The sequence below is a fragment of the Nothoprocta perdicaria genome, unplaced genomic scaffold (genome assembly GCF_003342845.1).
Source record: "Nothoprocta perdicaria isolate Ctin4 unplaced genomic scaffold, notPer1 scaffold_109, whole genome shotgun sequence".
Lineage (NCBI taxonomy): Eukaryota > Metazoa > Chordata > Aves > Tinamiformes > Tinamidae > Nothoprocta > Nothoprocta perdicaria.
In genome coordinates this window covers 1,843,662-1,862,132 of record NW_020454194.1, presented here as the reverse complement: position 1 = coordinate 1,862,132, position 18,471 = coordinate 1,843,662, and the positions used below count along the sequence as shown (strand labels likewise).

Here is an 18,471-nt window from a genome sequence, read left to right as displayed (position 1 = left end):
CAGTTGATAAACATTTGTGAAAATCTGTCTTCACACGTAGCTTTTTGTACACGCAGATTTATTGTACAAATACCCACATTTGTACAAATAACCACATTTGGTTGGGGCCTTACGTGCAGGTTCAGAAGAAGGAGCTGAATGCTGAAATCTCTTTAATATTGAACAGAAAAACACCGAATAAAACATGAAGAAGGACAGGGTTATGTTAAACTATTAGCATTTAGATAGCTAAAATCACAGCCAGATGATTTGCCCCACAGATCACCAAGATGCTCGTGACAGTTCTGCGGAAGACAATTTTTTTTCCCCATAGGTCATAAATGGCCAGTGCTCTGCATTTGTGTCGTGCCGGTGTGAAACTGAGCTTGTGTATGTAAGTGCTGTTTATTAGATAGAATTAAGTTTTATGGAATATGCCATGACAGCATTTACAGTCCTCGAGAAGAGTCCCTGTTACCAAAATTGGAGCACGAGTTACGCTTTTGTTACTGTAAGACTGTAAATTGCTTTTTATCTTGCCTAAGCGGTAAGAAACCTCTCTTTTGTTTTAAGTGCACGACATGTGAAATGTGATGTGTAAAAATGGTGCTTGGTGCTCGGAGGATTTTTTTGCTGCCACGTTTCGGTTCAGCATTAGGAGCAGAGGCAGCCCGTCCCGGGACTGCAATACTTCTGTCCTCAGCATCCCCGAGCTGTGGTGTGAGGCCAGGCTTTGCCTAAGGAAAACAGAAAAAAATCAGCGCCCTGGTGTTGACCTAGCCAAAGGGTTTGGGACTCGGTTTGCTAGGCTTGGATGTGCTCCTGCTTGGTCTCAGGCTGTGTGTGGATTTTCTTCTTCTTGTTTTGAGGTGGGGTGAGAAGGTTAAAGAAATTACAGGAGGCTAAACCAGTGGCTAGTCCTTAGTTTTTGAATATTTATTTATATTATATATATATGCTGATATATTTTCTTTTTGTAAGGCAACTCTTCTTGTTTTATGCAGCCTTGATGGTATGTTTGCCCCTCCCCACCGCGTGCGCCTGTGTCTCTGCCAAGGTGCCCGTGCTGGGGTGCGAGGGAGCCTTCCAGGAAGCGCGGCGGCTTCCCACGAGCCGCCGTCGGAGGCTGCTGCTCCTGCTGCTGCTGCTGCCGCCGCCCGTGGCACCAGGATGAGGCCCGGAGGCTCCCGCCACGTGGGTCCCGTCACCTTCCCCAGGGGCAGCCCCTTCCGCAGGTGAAGGCCCAGCAGGACAAAGAGGATACAACTAAAAGACACTGCCCTTTCCCATGCCCTAGCTCACTGCCCCGCTCTCCGCCTGACACGTTGACCTTGCCGCCTTTGTTCCCAGCCGGGTTGGTTCTGCTGTTAGGGCCTTTAGCTGAGGTTTCGGGAGACCCGTGGATGGCGGTGCCGCCTTCTGCACCGCAGCGAAGCCAGTCGTAGTAGTGACCCTGCTCTCCCTGTGGATGCTAGTGGCCATACGAATTTGTGAGGAACAGGTAAAACTTCTTGTATTATACACGCTCTCCGCCTTGCGCACATGATCTTTCCTACACCAGGCAAAATGCAATTAAAAGCAAAGCTCCCCACACATTATTTTGTGCAAGTCCATCCCCCAGGCTGGATCACTTGGAGCAGAGGGGGTGGCTGTGAACATGAGTCCTGGGATTTCCTTGCCCATCGCGTGTTTCCGTGCAGACACGGGGAGCAATGAGCGCTGCAGAGCGGGAGAGGGAGTTCATGGAAACATCCAGTGTTGGGATGCCCAATGCGCATGAAAGGCAGCCTGGCACGCTGCTCATTTAGGGGTGAGCTTCACCTGGAGAAGAGGTCCTGAACCTAAACGATGTTGTCGGTTTGCTCATTAAGCCTGCAGCAGTGGGCAAAAAAACAGCCTGGTGGCGAAGCTAAGGGTCTCTGCCCAGTCCTTTCAAAATGGCAGGAGTTATTGCTGCTGGAAAAAAAATCATTTTAAATTAATCCTTTGCTGCTTCCACAAGTGTAAGTTACTTGTTAGGTGCTCGGGATTGCGGAATGTGACAGATGCAGTTCCTGGTGCGGGCGAGTCGCTAGGTGTGTGGGGGCCTGGCCCGGGCGCTCTCGCAGCCCGCCTCACCCGCGGGCGCGTGCCGGGATGCGGCGCGCCGGCCTGTGCAGCGCTGCCCCTGCGCAAGCCGCGGCTGCTGCCGGGCAGCGCGGCCGCCCGCAGCGTTCGGCTGCGCCGGGAGCCCCGGCAGAGCTGCTCTCCGCGCTGGGACGCGGCGCTGCGGTGCCGCGGCGGGGCCGGCAGCGCTCGCTGCCTGGGCCGAGGGGCAGAGGCGCCTCCCCAGAGCCGGGCGCCTCGTGCGTCTCGCTGCCCCTATGCCCAGGAGGGCTGGCGAGCCCTGGGCCTCGAGCCGCGCGGCGCCACGGCCAGGCCTCAGGGCCGCCCGCCGCCCCTCCTGCCCCGGGCGCGCCGACAGGCCGCAAAGCTGCCGAGGAGGCGCCTTGCAAAGCCCCGCCGAGGCTCGGTCACCTTCCACAGGAGGTGATCCATACCGAAATGAACGTGGTGCCTCTGCTTGGGGGGTGCTGCCCCCTGTTTGCATCCGTCTGCAGAGCGCTGTTGAGTTACCCCTTCAGCAGCCCCACGCTGGGGCCCGTGGCCGTCTGGTGGTCGTGCCTGCTCCCCCTTTTGCTGAGGAGCGAGGTGCAGCGCGCTGGGGGAGAGATGTCGGCGTCGGAAAAGCCACCGGTGAATTAGAGTGTGTTCATCACCTTTAATGGCAGCGCCAGCTAGAGTGCGTTTTTAGAGGCACAGAGTCAATACAATACAAGTTTTATGATGGTTTATTTTTAACGTGACATTTCTGAAAAGTCACGCCAGTGCCTCTTTTGGAACCAAGGTATTTTTTCCATCTAAAAACACCCTTCAGTTATGTAATTTTGAATAGCTGAGCATCTCGAGAGAAAAAACAAAGGAGAAACAAGATCTGTTAATTCTTGCAGAACAAGTTTTGTCTCTCCAGAGCTTATATTGCAATGGTCATGACATAGAAATCACTCAGAAATCAACAGTGGATGGTGTGGTTAAAAATCATGATAGTCTTTATGATGGATGCCTTTATACATTGCTCTTCTTAGTTGTTTTGTGTTAAATTGCAGTATACATTACTGTTCTTTGGGATGTGACTCCAGGGTGCAGGATCAACCCGTTTCTTGGGGCACGGAACTACCCCGCAGCCCCGAGGCGGGCAGGTCTCTCGGGAGCTGGGGCGCCCTTGTGTCCTGCCACGCTCAGCAACAGCAGCACGCGCCGGCGGGTCCGCCGCTCCGGGCCTTCTGAGGAGCCTTGGGCGTTACCGGAGCAGCCGGGCTGTGTTCCCTGCTTTCTTTCCGCTCTTTCTTCTGCACAGGGAGCATATTCGTGTCAGCCTCTCTAGCAATAAATGGGAAGATGGGGTCTTGGCTTGGAGTCCTTTCTGCTTGGGATTCGCAGGGTGTCGTAAGGAAAGTCATTCTGGGCGTGTGGAACGGCGGCTCTCGTGCGTGGTATTTTCCCATACTGTGGCCGTTAGCAACCGCAGATAAATTTATTCGTGCCACTTAAAAAATATGGGAAGCCATACAGAATATTAATAAAGGGAATTGTGAATTCGTAAGCTTTAAGGGGAGGCTCTAAAAAGAGATTGATTCACCGCCGTGCTGCGCTGTGAACAGGGTGCCACAGCGCGTTGTGTCGATGCTGGAAAGCTCTAGTCCCCCTCAGCCTGTTCTGGACCCGTAACAGGTTTGCTTCCTGTGGATCACTTTGGGAGTGCTTGGGATAACTCCCGTCCTGTCCCTGACTTGGGGCGTGCTCGTGCGCGTGCTCCCTCCGTGCGTATGCGCACGGGAAACCCTACCCGGGTTTGGCAGGAGCCTTCGTGAGCTCCCTCACCGTGGCCAGAGGAGGCTACCTGTTCCAGCCACGCAACGAGGAATGGGGATGTTGGGACCTTTCCCCAGACCTTCCCACCCTTTCTCCTGCCGGCTCCGAGGGCGAACGTGCTTTCCCGTGGTTGGGAGCGCGGGGGCTGCGCGGGTCCGTGTGTCACGGGGCAGGGAGGCCGCGTTCGGGCACGGGAGAGACGCGGCCCACACGGCCATGGCCGCTCCAGCAGCCGAGCGCATCCTGCGTCCTCCTGCTCTGGGAAACCCGTAACTGGTTCGTTTTAATAGGCTTGCTCTGTGTTTGCTTGCTCCTTCTCCATGAAAATATATGCTGTGGGGAAAGGCGCCACGGGAATTAGTAACGTTGTGCAGACGAGAGCCGCGACGCGGCGTGGAGGAGCGGGAGCTTTATCAGAGCTGCAGGAGGAAAAGACACATTGCCTGGGAGCAGGGCGTTTAGGTCTCCAAAACAGGTTATCGTAATACGGGGCATTAGATGTTTTTAAAGAAATAAAGGCTATGTAGAATATAAATGTTGTGGCATCTTAGGCAAAATTGGATTTTACAGAGCATAGTGAGGGAGGGCTGTGAAGCCTGAGAGATTGTTTCCATTTGCCGCTATGTGCAGTTTCCATGCACTGAATTTTATTCATTGAATGAAAAATATGAGTTCTCTGGAATAATCCAGCTTTTCATTTTATTTTGCTGCCGTGTCTAAGCGATGAATCCGATAATTCCTTAAATGGGAGATCTGCCAGTGGAGAGAGACCTAGAGGGCAACAAATGGGCAGCGATGACAGAATGTCTTGAATGCCGAGAATGTTGTTTTGATTCCAGGCTGTTTAAAAATATATTTATCTAGTGGAAGGTAATGCCACACAGACAGATAGCACAAGAGATTTCCTAGGTGTTACACACATACACACACCCAGGGATGCACACCGCAGTATTGGTGTTTTTTTCTGCATGCTTAGGCCAAATAAACCAAACTGCCAAGTCATTCATTTAAAAAATAAATAAATAAATGCGTAAAGACAGGAGGCAAAGCAGTGAAATCAAAGCTCTTCTGCCTTAAGGCTGCAGAGATTCCCTTCTCTGCCCCTGCTGTGCCCAGGCTCTGCGGAACAGATGGCTCCCGTTTCGGGAGGCTCCGAACAGCGGGATGCGGGACAGGCCGTACGTGCTGCTGGAGCCACAGGAGCCGCCAGGTGAGCTGAGGACACCGGGTGGCTCCTCCCTATACACACACCACACAGATGTATAGATATAGATACAGATACAGATACAGATACAGATACAGATACAGATACAGATGTAGATATGGGTGCAGTGTTGGCGCGCGTGCGTTTTCACAGAAGTTTAGGCCCTGGTGCTGTCCTGGGAGGCAATGGGAATGCAGGGGTGTGGGAATGGGATGCAGGAATGGGGGTGCAGTAATGGAGGTGTGGGGATGCGGGAATGAGGGAGTGGCAATGCAGGAATGGGGATGCAGGAAGACAAGTGCGGGAATGCGGGGGTGTAGGAATGGGGGGTGTGGGAATGGGAATGTGGGGATGCAGGAATGGGGATGAAGGAATGGGGATGCAGGAATGCAGGTATGGGAATGGGGGTGTGGGAATGGGGGTGCAGAGATGTGAGGATGCGGGAATGGGGCTGCGGAGATGTGGGGATGGGGCTGCGGTTTGGGGGCCGAGGAGGGAGTGCAGGGCGAGCAGTGGGGCGAGCAGTGGGGCGACTCTGTCGGGGCAGCTCTTTCGGTGCTGCCTGCACCCGAGGGCTCCGCTGAGCCGCCCATGGGCGGCCGCCCGGCTGCTCCCCTCGGCGTTCGTGCAGCTCCGGCGCCCAGCCGCGTTCCGGAGCCGCACACGGGCTCCTCGGGATCCGTCGCGGTTGCCGGCATCATCGGCCTGGTTGGTTTCTTACACCAGTGAATGTTGGGCTGTCAGGCCTTCCCCCTCCTAACACAATACAAGAAAACCACTCTTTTATGGCAAAGACTGAATATCCCTACAACACAGCTTTTGGCATCAGCATGCCTATATACACTTAAATATATATCTATACAGTTAAATATATATATAAACGCGCACATATACTTAAATTGGAATCAGAGTTAAGTGGTGTGAATATCCCTGACATGTTCCATCATGAACTAGAAAGGTTCTGTTCAATTTAATGCAGCATGGTAAAAATAGGTATCTTTCTGTGTAAATGGTTGCTCTCACTTGCCATAGTTTTCTCAGTTTGCGGAAGGAGAGTTTAATGCTCAAGATTAAAGGACTGGTACAGCTGCTTCCATTCTGTTTGGAAATCAACAATAATCACAGTTCTCCAACCCTGGGAAAAAATACCATTTTAGTGCTGACTAAAAGTAACATCCAATACTGACTGCACAAATTTAGTCTCGAAGATTTACTACTATAAAATTTACACTGAGGTGCAGTATTATGTTAGTACAGGACACATAGGTCAGGATTTAAGTAGTCTGCTCTGTAATTCAGATTGTTGTCCTTTCAAGCAGGCGTCAGTGGCTCACTTTGAAAAGCAGGCGTGCTGCCTCCTGCGCAGTGCTGGAAGACCCTCCCGTGTGAGAGGTGTGGTGCACAGGCAGTCACAAACGAAGGAAACGCTGCCGGGCACTGCCGGGGGCTGGGACCAACAACAGCCATCCGGCCCTTCCCGCTCGGAAGCTCCTTTGCCCTGGCAGTGTTGAAGGAAACGCTTCTGGAGGAGCAGGAGGAGGATCCTGGGCCCTCAGGCCGGAGCAGCAGGGCCAACGGGACTTTGGGAAAGAGGGAAGCAGTTTAATTCTGTGCTTTCCCATGTTCTAGTAGGGTTTTGTCCTTCTCCAGCATGTTTAACTAATCTGTTGAATTTTCAAGCTTCACAATGTGTATGTGTGGGTTTTGATTCATTTCTGATTATTCATTATGACTCTTATAAACTGAGCTATGTCTGAATATAGCATAAGACGTTGTAAAATATGTATCATACGATAACCACTGTCAGCCATCGGATTAACAGATCAAATGGACTGAAACCTAACAAAGTTATTTACTGTACTCTGCAGATGCTAATTTTGAAAATATTCTCCTTTTGTTGTTGTTCTGGAATTTCACTTGTACTGCAGACTCTTCCAGTAGTCTATCCAAGAGCTCAAATACAGGCAAGTATTTTGGTTATTAGCCATCTCAGAGTTGGGTCCTTTGGACCAGGACTCTTTACCACAGAGTCTGTGGGATACGTGTTTTATTTGTTGTCCACATATTTCAAAATGCTCAGGATGTCCAAAGCCAGATTTGTTGCACATAAACCCATGTTGCTCCTCTGTACTCAATTTACTGTGCCAGAAGCCTCAGCTGCAGTTAGGTATCTACACAATATGACCATCATTTTAAGTGGGGGGGTTATAAATCCCATAATGTGAGAGTTTGTGAGAGTCATTTGATTTAATATAATTCTTATTACTGTAGCTCTCTACATAGTTTAAGTAAATGGAAAAGGTGAAATGAAAAGCTACTTTGTAGCATAACAGAAAGTTTCTGTGGCTTCAGTCACAAGTCTCCAGCTTTGCTGGAGTTGCTTAAGCAGCGTGATCTCCGTATGATCCAAAGAGCGTCGCCTCTTTGGTGCTCCTGAGGTATTTCTGCATTCCATATGCCAGTCTGGGCTATCATTTTTCGTGTTTTTTTTGTGTAAGCAATACAACCTGCACCCGTGATTTTAATACGTGGCGCTTTATGCCGTGAGCTCCCGAGGTAAGCTAGGCCGGGGGCCCGGGGAGGCCGCGGTGGCGCCGCCGCTGCGCGGAGCGGGGCTGAAAAACGCCACCCACGTTTTGTAGTATGTGACTTCTTACCACGTCCCTCCGTGGGTGCACTAGCAACCCGTGTGTTTTTCAAGCATGGCTCCGGCTATAAGTCTCGCATGGTTCCTTCTGTCACCTCGGACTTCTGCTGCTGCTTCTCTAAAATAAAGAAGGCCGCACAAGTCTTTGAACATAAAGCTACTGCCTATTTACCCTGGCTTAAAATGAAAGGACGAGCGTATTTATACAGTAATTTTAGAAATACGTTAAAGAGACTGTATTTACCTTGAGAAATAAAGAACCCTTTAAATCAGAAGTGGCCCCCGGGAATTTCAGTGTACAGCAGAGGGGCTGCTGGAGGCATCCGGGCAGAGTCCCGCCGCTGCTGCCCGGCAAGCGCGCCCGCCGCCTCAGGGAGCTGGGAGCTGCCTTTCCTGAAAAATGGCAAAAAGAGGGTTTCTCAACGCTTCGCACGCCAAAATCTGCTTGAGATTGCATCCGTTGTTGATTCTATTTAGTGTCACTGACTTTTTAAGGAGTCTTCGGAAACGCGTGTGTGAAATGGCGTGTTTCGTGTGAACGTACGAGTGACAAGTAGTGGGGTGCGTGTGGTTTAGGGCCAGCCTTGCCTAGGTTTGCGCTTTTGTAGCGGTAGGGAAGATACTGGAGAGAGGAAACAGAGCTCGGGAGAGAGGGGCTGGCTGCCTCATGCGAAAGTCACTATGTCGGGAATTAGTTTTCAAGGCGAAGGGAAGCAGTGGGAGGAGGGCGCGCGTGGAATTGAAGTTGCTGCTGCCAGCTTCGCACCAAAGAAGTCTCCGGCTCTGCAGCAGCGAGTGTCGAGTAACCTGCCGGGCGTTGTACCGGAGCCCACACACACCCGGGACTGCGTTTCCACGAGTGGCGCCGGGGGGCGTCGCCGCGGCTGCCCCTCGCTAGGCCCAGCTCGGGCGGGCGGTCAGGCCGCTCTCCCGGCCCCGCGCTCCCCATTTCCAGCTGCAGCAGCAGCTCGGGTCTGCTCCCCACGTGACTCCGCTGCAGTCACGAGGTCTGCTCTTAGATATTTCAGTCCCTCTTTCAGTCCCTCCCTGGATTCCACAAGCTTTCCCTCTGGTTTCCGTGTGCTTATCCTAGCGCGTAGCTCTTCCTTAGTGGTGCGACAAAACCTATCGCAGAGCTGGCCTTCCCTGTCTCCCTAGGGTGCTGGGCATTTTCTTTTATAAACCTTCTTCAGAGTCACAGCATGGTTGAGGTTGTAGGGGATCTCTAGAGATTGGGGGTTGGACTCGATGACCTCTGAGGTCCCTTCCAACCTTCGGCATTCTATGATATCTAACCCAACTCCTCTGCTCAAGCAGGGACACTTAAATTTCTCCATAGTAACTTCATCTACTTGAATGTATAAGTGAGCTAGTTTATTTTTAAAAGCTTTTCCCTGTGCAAGTAAAAGAAAAAAAACAGAGCATGTCTTAACTTTAACTTGTAATTTTGGGGGATTTATTTTTTTAAAGACAATTCATGAGTGGGAACCATAAGCTCTAGAGCAGGTGGATTGCTTAGGCTCCTGTAGAAATAGTGCAGTAAGTGATTCCCTATTGTATCTCTGCAGTATTTCTATGCCCCTGGTGAGAATACACAGGGGAAGTAACCAAATAAAAGAGTATTAACACTGCAGCTGGTTCCTACTGATTCTGAGGCAGAATATGGATTATTGATTGCAGGGAAAGAGGCCGAAGAGGAGGGCATCTCTTCCAAACCCATTTTCTGTACCTCCTTACCAGCAATTACCAATTTTATCTCATGTTATTTCCTGCCCTGCACCTTGGTAGGAAAGAAGTTTAAGTGTACAACATCCTCAAGAACTTTTATTTTATTATTTAAAAGAATAATAGTCTTTTGTGAGGATTCAGCTTTTTTACAATGTCTTTGTTCCAACAGTGGGACTCATGTGGGAAGATGCCTGCGGCCGCAAGGACTTCGGCCCCGGCAGAGCTCTGCTTGCCCGAATCTGTCCGAAAGCAAAAGCCACGGGGACAAAATGAAGGGATTGCCTACATTGCACTTCCATCCCTTGGAAGTTAAACTGCAAACGCTTGTTTGTCCCTTTGTGGGGGTTCTTGAGCAGCTTGCAAAGCGCGCAGCGCTGTGGCCGAGCGCTGCTCAGCTCCTGTGCGTTTGCCCGCAGCCCCAGCCCGGCCTCTCCATTTCTTTCGTCCCATGTCATTTGCAGGGAAATACAGGAAATTCATGGTATGCAGACATTGCTCCTTGAGGGCTAAGTCAAACCACCTGCTGGAGGGATATACCTGAAACCTGTCCACTGCTCCCAAGTTTCCAGGGGTTTTGACTGTCTGGAAAACTTCCAGGAGCTCTGCCAGCGTTTGCCCGTTCCCTTGCGGTTTCCGGCAGCGCGCGGCTCCCTGGGATGCACATCCCAATGCGCTTCTGCCTGGTGGCTCCAGCCTTGTTTCCTCGTGGGCTGAGGAAACAAATAATCACGCTCGTCAGTGCTGGGAAGGGAGGAGCGTGGGGCCTGTTTGTGCTTGGCTCTAAATAACGCAAAAATACCCGGGGTCAGTAACGAGCCCGAGGTTTCACTGGCCAAGTATCGGTAGAAGGGGCCCCTCGTACTGGCGATTCGGTCGCCTGCCAGCCTGATAAATGGATTAGTGTAAGAGGTGTTCCAGTGGGGAAACGCAGCCCATAGGGCTGCCAGCTAATTATATTTAAGTTGTTTAGCACTGCTGGGAAGCAGCATCCAGGCAATTACGGAAAGCTTTGATGCAGCGCGCCCCATTAGAGTGTGTGCTCAGAAACTCATTACCCTCTCGGGCCCGTGCTGGGCGCCTTCGAGGAAGCTGCCACGAAACGGGGAGCAGGAATCGATGCCTAAGGAGACGTTTTGGCTTCTCCTCACACCCCCAGCTCCGCAGCCTGCGAGGTTTGCTCCGGTGCTCTCCGGTGCGTAAGGGGAGAAGGCACCTTGGCGGTGCGGGTTATCCTGTGGGCAGCGTTATCCCATGGGCAGGTGTATGCGCAGTGGGGTGCAGAGTGCCCCAGGCCCGGTCCCCTTGTGCCCTTGGGCCCGTTCTGAGGAGCTGCACCCACCCCATGGCGGGCCTGGCCCTGCCCGAGCGGCTCTGCAGCATCGGGGCTGCATCGGCGCAGCGTCCGTCGCATCCCACCTTCCCGGCCTTACGGAAACTACAGCCCGCCAGGAATGTAGCTGACGGAGTCACAGGCTGGGTGAGGTTGGAAGGGACCACTAGAGATCATCTAGTCCGACCCCCCTGCTCCAGCAGGGAAACCCAGAGCACGGGGAACAGGGCGGCATCCAGGCGAGTTTGGAAGATCTCCAGAGAAGGAGACTCCACAGCCTCTCTGGCGACGCTGGCAACATCCCTTAGATCCTGTTTGACAAAATTAAGACCTCATTTGCAGCCTGTGTCTTCACCACTGTTTTTTCCTCTGTACTTTTGCCTGAGGTAGAGCTGACTAGACAAAGCAGAGGATTACCCTTCAGTGCTTCAGCAGAGGGTAACTCTTTCTCACCTACCCGAAGTAGCACTGATTTAATGATCCATTTTCGCTTCAATTTTTTTTTTCCTCATCACAAAAGTCCTGCACATGATGTGCTTTTTATCTCCTATTTCATAGATTTCAGCAGAAATCTCAGGAGTTCCTATCAAGAGACAAATATTTTTTTCTTTAATCTGGACTTATTAATTAGAAAAATGCCATTTGGTTTGCCCACGGGTTAGTGAAATTAATTCAGTGCTAATTGCCATGTGTATATCTCTCTGATAAAAATAAAATTACCAGGAAACGACGGGATGCTGTTTTACGTGGCGACACCCATGGGCACGCGTGGCCGTGCAAGTGGCCCGGGCAGGTGGGCAAAGCGTGTCCGGGGCGCCGTGCGCCGCTCCCGCCGCTCTCCCTCCGGCTCCCTCATCCCGCTCCCCTCCCTCCTCCTCCCGCATGGCGCCCTCGGAGCTGCTGCTGCGGTGGGACCGACATTGACTCCGTGATTTCTGACTTGCTCAATAGTGGCTCAGGTTGCTTCCTTCATCAGAGCTAAGTGTTCATCAGTGCTAGGTTTAAAAGGGAAAGCGGTTCTAAATTCCTTTAGAAGAGTGTGCTATGGAAGGACAGATTGGGAAATATCAAATAAGTATCTACAGAGGAAGAAAAATTACCCTAGCAAGCCGTTCAGTAGCATTTATTTACTCTTTAATACCTTAGGGCTAATAGATTAATGTGCAGGCACCGGGTGAGATGGAAATCCCAGTGCATCCGTATTTGTGGAAAGCTGCTGGAAAAACCTCGCGCTTCCTGTTGGAAGTGGTGGCTCTGCTTCTGGTGCCACTTAACCACAGGGTTTTCCTTAATCCTTGTACACACTAATGGCTGGTCGTGGCCCTCAGGTAGCCACATTCATACTATACCACTATGATTATATTTATATGTAATATCAATACATATAAAAAGAAAAACAGCTCATCAGCAGAAGCTTGGCAAATACTGGGATGTTTTCTGAACAAATTCCTACACTTTTGCTTTGTGTGTATTTTAGCAACTTTCGAAAGATGTTATTTGGTTTATATTTTGCAGAAGGGTGGCATAATTATTGATGGCCTGCTGGAACATGCCATATACTCCTGTTTTCCTGCAAGTATAATCCCCCGGGGATTGTTTGGAAATATTAAAGCTGTTTATCAATTTGAAAGAGAGCAAAATATTCATTTTGTGCCCTGCATATCCTGCACTTCTTTCCTAGAGATTGATAGCGAAATTTCTCAAAAATGTATCTCTAGTTTTCTGTCTATTGAAAATGGCCTATTTATCATTTAAATATTCATGTGCTTTTAAAATCCAGAAAGGAGGGAGGATAATAAATTAGACACTCAGTTAATGTTTTTGATTATGCAACAATGATTTTGAAGCAATTTTCATTATGGAACAATTTCAGGACAAAGAATTGTCCTGAAATTATTTTACTAGTGTCACTGCTTTGATTTCTTCTCATCTCTGTTTTCTCATAAAAATAAATAAGATAGTGTAGGTGAAATTAGGCAAAAATAGAATTTAAACATAAATCACTGTGAAGAAATATTTAAGAATCTAAATCTAGAATTTAGTGGGATTTACGAAAACCTCCTTTTGTATGGTGTGCCCAATAGCCGTGAGCCTGAAGCGGGCGGGAAGCTCCTCTCCTGCTCAGGGGCTCTGTAAAGCCCCTGGGCCCAGCCGGTGGTTTAGATCCCTGCTGTAAGTATCCCAAAGGAGGTGCCCGGTTTCGAACTGGTGCAAACACACGGAGAGCTGCCAGTGTTTCGGGCTGAGAGCTAAACGTGGCTAATGCCGCTGGCCACTTAGCAGCCCAAGGCGTAACAGGGGAGCTGAAGGTGCAGGTTAGTCCGCCTGCCTCTGGAAGGGAAGGGTCTTTGCAGGCCTAACCCAGCGTGCAGCCCGAACGCAGGGATACCCGATCCCCATGTGCAAGTCTGCGTGTGTCTCCCTGTGTCCTTGTCTCTGTGTGCATGGCATCACAAAGTCCATGCTGGAACCAGCAGCGCAGCCGGCACCTTGCTTACCCCATCCAGGCCTTCAATTGCTAGGCCAGACTAGAGTCTCTGATCATAAGATACTTAATTTATGACTAGAAAGGGCTGATTAGATCATCTAATCTCTGCTTCTCTGCATTACTGACTCTTTGCCCAGCTGCCTTTCTGTGAAACCCAATAACTTGTATTTGACTAAGGGATAACTTCTGTTTTTTTGCAGAAATTGATTTTCTAGGGAAGTCTCCGCAAACCTTGATGTCAAGAAGTGGGGAATCTGGTACATTCTCCTTTTGCTAATTGTGCTAACGGTTAATCACAGGTGACGGAAACTGTGTGCTTAATTTCTCGTTTGACTTTGGCATTGGCTTCCAGACATGAGTTTGTGTTATATATTCCCTACTTTGCTAGATTAATGAGCCAGTTGGTATTTCCGTTCCATGAAAACACTTATATGCTGAAATTAAGACATCCTTTTTTTTTTTTTTTCTGTTAAACTATATGGGTTGAACTCTCCGAATGTTTCCCATTAAAGTATTTTCTTCAGCGCACTGATCACTTTTGCAGCTGCTTTCTATGATCTCTGGGTTCCTCAACTTCTTTTCTAAATTGTGGAGATTGTAATCCTACTGCACATAGTGATGGGGCAAAATATTAGTATTGCCAGTAAAAGTTTTTTGAAAAATACTTTCCTTTTGTTTACTGCTCTCTGTTTCCAACCTTATGATGCCATTTATTGCCGTATGAAATTGGGTTTTAAGGAGTTAGCTTTTCTTTGCTGGAGGAAACCCTTCTGGGTAAGGCCGTGTGATAAAACAGCATAAAAAGTTTGAATTATTTGTCTCCTGTCCCTTACTTGATTCTTGAAAATGATGGGTTTGCTTGGTGTGGGTTTCCCCATACACACACAAGCTGTCTTCTGAGCTGGAGGCCAGTCGGGGCTTTTGCCAAAGGTTTTCTGGCCAGGTGACCAAATCCGGGCTTAGATCAGGGTGGTCACTGCTGCAGCCCCTGCTCTCGGCGCTGCCTGAGCAGCGCCCGGCGTCTCCAGCGGCTCCACCAGTGACCGGGGGTGTGAGATCTGTAAGCCAAACAAATGGAAACGGAGCCCAGCTAATTTGTGAATGTAATCACAGTAGAAGGAACCTGATATTTTAGTTTACAGTGCTACAGTGTTTCTCTTTTCTGATTTGTTTTACACTCTGTGTTAGACTCTGGTGAATCCTGCTGAAGCCTTCATGGCAGATCAGCCGTTTTTCAGCTGATAGCTCTCTCCGGAGCAGCCCCACAATGTCCCAGCTCCTGATGCATCCCGCAGTGTCAGAGTGTCAAACAGAGCTAATTTCAATATATCAATATTCTAAATTTATTTTCTGTAAGACATGGAGAAGTCGTAAGAGCAAAATACTCTAGTTTTTTCAGATTACTCTAATAATGCTATAATTTTTCAGGTTATTTATACGGAGTTTTGTTTCTTGAGTATGTTATGTTCTGCATAAACATACATACACCATGGGAAAATGGCAAGGAAACAATTCCAAAACAAGATGGAGAGGGGACAGCAGTCACCTCAGAATGTTGTCTGAGAATTAGATAGGTGAAGTATGGAGGTACCACACTTTATTACATACATTCGGTAGAAAAACTCAGGAAAATAATTTAGCTGACCTATCTTGAATACTTTTTGATGCTATAGATAGCATTTCTTGTCCCTTTTATAGTCACTGATCTCTGCTTAGAAAGGGTATCACTCTTTGATGTGTGAGGGTTGTATTGGGGTAGATGCTTAAATTTGTATCACACTGGTGTAGATGAGAGCATGTAACATTGCAACTGAGAATTAGCATTGGATTTATGAAAGCTGTCTCCTGGTGATGTTTTAAAATATTTTTTTTATTAAATTGAATACTAAAATGCTGCTTAGTGGATAGTTTTAAAAACTGTTGGATATTTGTGTGAAAGGATGTGATTAATTTAGAAAGTCTCCAATGGATATCTCGTTCCACTTTCCAGCACGGAATGATTCGGTTATACAGACGAACACCGAGGGCCAAGGCCCGAGGTGCAGGGCAGGGAGCTGTGGGGTGCATGGGGGTGCATGGGTGTTTGAAGCGCGTTACACACGGCCGAAGGGGCTGGCAAGCGCCGGCCGAGGTCCCGGTGTGAGAGGGAGCATCCTGAGAAGGGACCCGGCGTTGCAGAGCGGTTGCCTGCTCAGGTCTGTGCCGTGTGTTTGTGTCTCCCATGGTTCTGCCCAATCTCCTGCCTTGGGAGGGCACCGGGTACCGCGGGGAGCGACGGAGCGGGAGAGCGGGGCCGCCGAGCGCCGCGTGCTGACTGGGTCGCTGTCTCCTGCAGGCCTCGCGGGCGGCGGATGCGGAGAGCTCCATGGTAGCTCCAGCGGCCAGACTCCGGAGAGCAGCCTGCGCGGAGCCGCCGTCAGCAGCCCGGGGGTCTCGCGAGCAGGTAAGGCCGAGCGCCGCGCTGCGGTGGGAGTCAGCAACACGGCTGGGGTGGGAATCAGCAACACTGCCGTGGTGGGAATTAACTCCAAATAAGAGGTAGGATCTCCCTCAGCGCTGCCCCTGCGTTTCTGTCAGTGCTGTCCTGCCGCTGACCTAAGGTTTGGGCTCTCTTACCATCGTGCAGTCATTTGCAGAGGCTGTTCCTATGTAGCATTCATAGGTGCTCTGCAGACTTTTCAGGTGGTTGATGTGCTCCTGCCACACAGCTGCCTTCTAAATCCCTGGCTGCGCTAGTTGCAGCACGTGGGATATTCTGGCAAGCACCTTAAGGAAGCACAGAATCTATCCCCTATTTTGGTGAATTGCAGAGAAAACAGTAAATCAAGACCCTTTCATGTCTTGGGAAAATTCAAGGGACTGTACAGCTGTATCCAGTATATCACTATATATATTATATTATATTATATTATATTATATTATATTATATTATATTATATTATATATATTATATATATATATATTTGAGTATATCACTAGCGCTGGGAACAGAGACAGTGTCTGTGCTCCTATGCATTTGTACATGTACGGGTTGTATTTTTTCCCTAAGCTTTCCCTTTTTGCCCTAACCTTTCACTGGCATTTGTGTGGAGGTGCTTATGTGCCACCATTTTTTCCCCCAAAGTCCCTGGTTTCCATGCACCATTCTGTGGTTATAACCCGCCTTCTTTGTTTCTTGGTACACAAGTCTATTTGGCTGCAATAAAAAGTGCCTGTCGTGCAGAGCAATCCATATTACTGTGAATAACCTGCCACCTTTATTAACCAAGCTGCTGATTTTTGTGTCATAAGCAACCACTCTCAGCAATGATTTATATTTCTTTTTGTGTCAGTGATGATACTCTTACATAATCTTGAGCTGGCGCTGACAGAATTTATTGAGGTAACACAGAGCACACTTCTTCGATTATTATTTCCCCTTGACAGCTACTTCTTTGTATCTATCACACATCTCTATCTTAATTCATTTAATTTATGTTTGATAGTACTGATAATAGAGCAGATTTCTTAATCTATGCAGTGTGGTTTGAAGCTAAATGCCCTACAAAAGTCCCTGTGTTTCATTTATGGGGTAACTTCTGCTCACCAAAACGTATAACTTGATTAAATGAAACCTTTGTGTTCTACTGACCTACTCCCCGTATAACAGTGTTGACTGGCACCACTTTTATTCATGTCATTTCCCAGTGAATTTATCCCTTATCACTTTGGTCATTATTTTGCCTGAGATTAATAGTTGGCTTAGAGCTCTGTAATTACACAGATCATAGTGCTTACCATCTTCAGAAGTTGGCAGGAAATGTTAATAGTCTTACTATATTTCGCTGGTGTTCCAAAATACATTGAAAATTAGCATCATTGAAGTGAGGCTCTCTCAAACACTTCTAAGATGCTAAGGCACAAATTATCTGGGTGTGCTGATTTAAAGTTGTCTTTTAGCATTCATTTTGATTACTAATGTGCTCCTCATCTGTATAAATCTTTTTTTTCCTACTGAAAAAGAGAGAATATTTAAGTCTTTTTTTTGCACAGTTCTTAACAGTTTTATAGTCTCCATATGCTGATGGGTCAGGACCGAGTTTGTTTCTCTGTTTTTAAAACATAAATCAGAATTTGGAAATCCTTAGTTCCTTTTCTGTTTTCTTTACTCATGATTTAGTCCATATTTCCTATTTAAATTATTGCCTGAGTATTTTTTAGTTTTTGTATTTATGTCTAATTAATGCCTTCAACAAAGAAGTAGGATATACTTCTATCCACTGTATAAGGGGACTTCTCTTTTGGGATTATTTAGTTAATAGCAATTTTTCATCCCTGGTAGTAATGGGGTAAGGGAGGTGTCTTTATTCCAAATGTACACATAATTTTCCTCTGTTTCTCTCAGCCACCCAACTTCCATGATAGTGATTACCTAGTGATTGAATATGCAGGTCCAGAATGCAGTTATTCTTTTTGTATTTGAAAAAATTATTCTGTAAATAAAATTCGGAAGCAACTCAGGTTTTACTACTGATGCATGATATTTCCAGCTGACATCTCTCAGATGGAAGCACTTTGTAATTCTTTTCATGTTTGACAGACAGATGGATAAAGGAACAGATCACCCAGTCTTCTAATATGGTTTGGTGTTTTACCCTGTCTCACATGAGCAGAAGTTTATCCCCTGGGATTTGTTGGATAGCACAGCATTTCTGTGCATTCCAGATCCTGTGCCCCAGCTTATCAGTAATTTGGGAGATGATGGTGTATTTAGCATGGAGTGTCATTGTCAGTTTCTTTTAGCCTTGCTATATTTAACAGCAGGTTTTCCTGAAAAGTTATAAATGTCAGTTTTGCCATTTTTATCGTGGAGATGCCCCAACAGTTTTAAGCATTAGCAGCATCATAAACTCCTATGGCCTTACTGGTCTCTCCTGCTTGTTGCCGCTACTTCATCTCTCCACGTTGGTTGTCACATGTTCAGATTAAGTTTCTGTTAATTCTGTTTCTGTAACACCTCCCAGTTGACTCTATGACCTCTTTGACTGCCCTAGATACTCTTTATCTAAGGAGAGTAAGCACATGTCAGCGAGATGCAACTTGTTCCATTAATTTTGTTCGTTCTCTTCATGATGGAAATTGCTGTTTCTAGACAGACAGGTCCTTTCAACTTTTCATTAAATACCTATCCAATAATTGACCAT

At 48.2% G+C, this 18,471-nt stretch overlaps 1 protein-coding gene across 2 annotated transcripts in view; it reads left to right on the top strand.

Annotated features, from left to right (window-relative positions):
- TBL1X (transducin beta like 1 X-linked) overlaps positions 1-18,471 on the top strand; it is a 136,563-nt gene that overhangs the window by 28,764 nt on the left and 89,328 nt on the right. For both annotated transcript variants that reach the window (XM_026047159.1, XM_026047150.1), the window contains exon 2: positions 15,624-15,731. The gene's annotated coding sequence lies outside the window, so the exon portion shown is untranslated. The remainder of the gene's footprint in view (positions 1-15,623; positions 15,732-18,471) is intronic.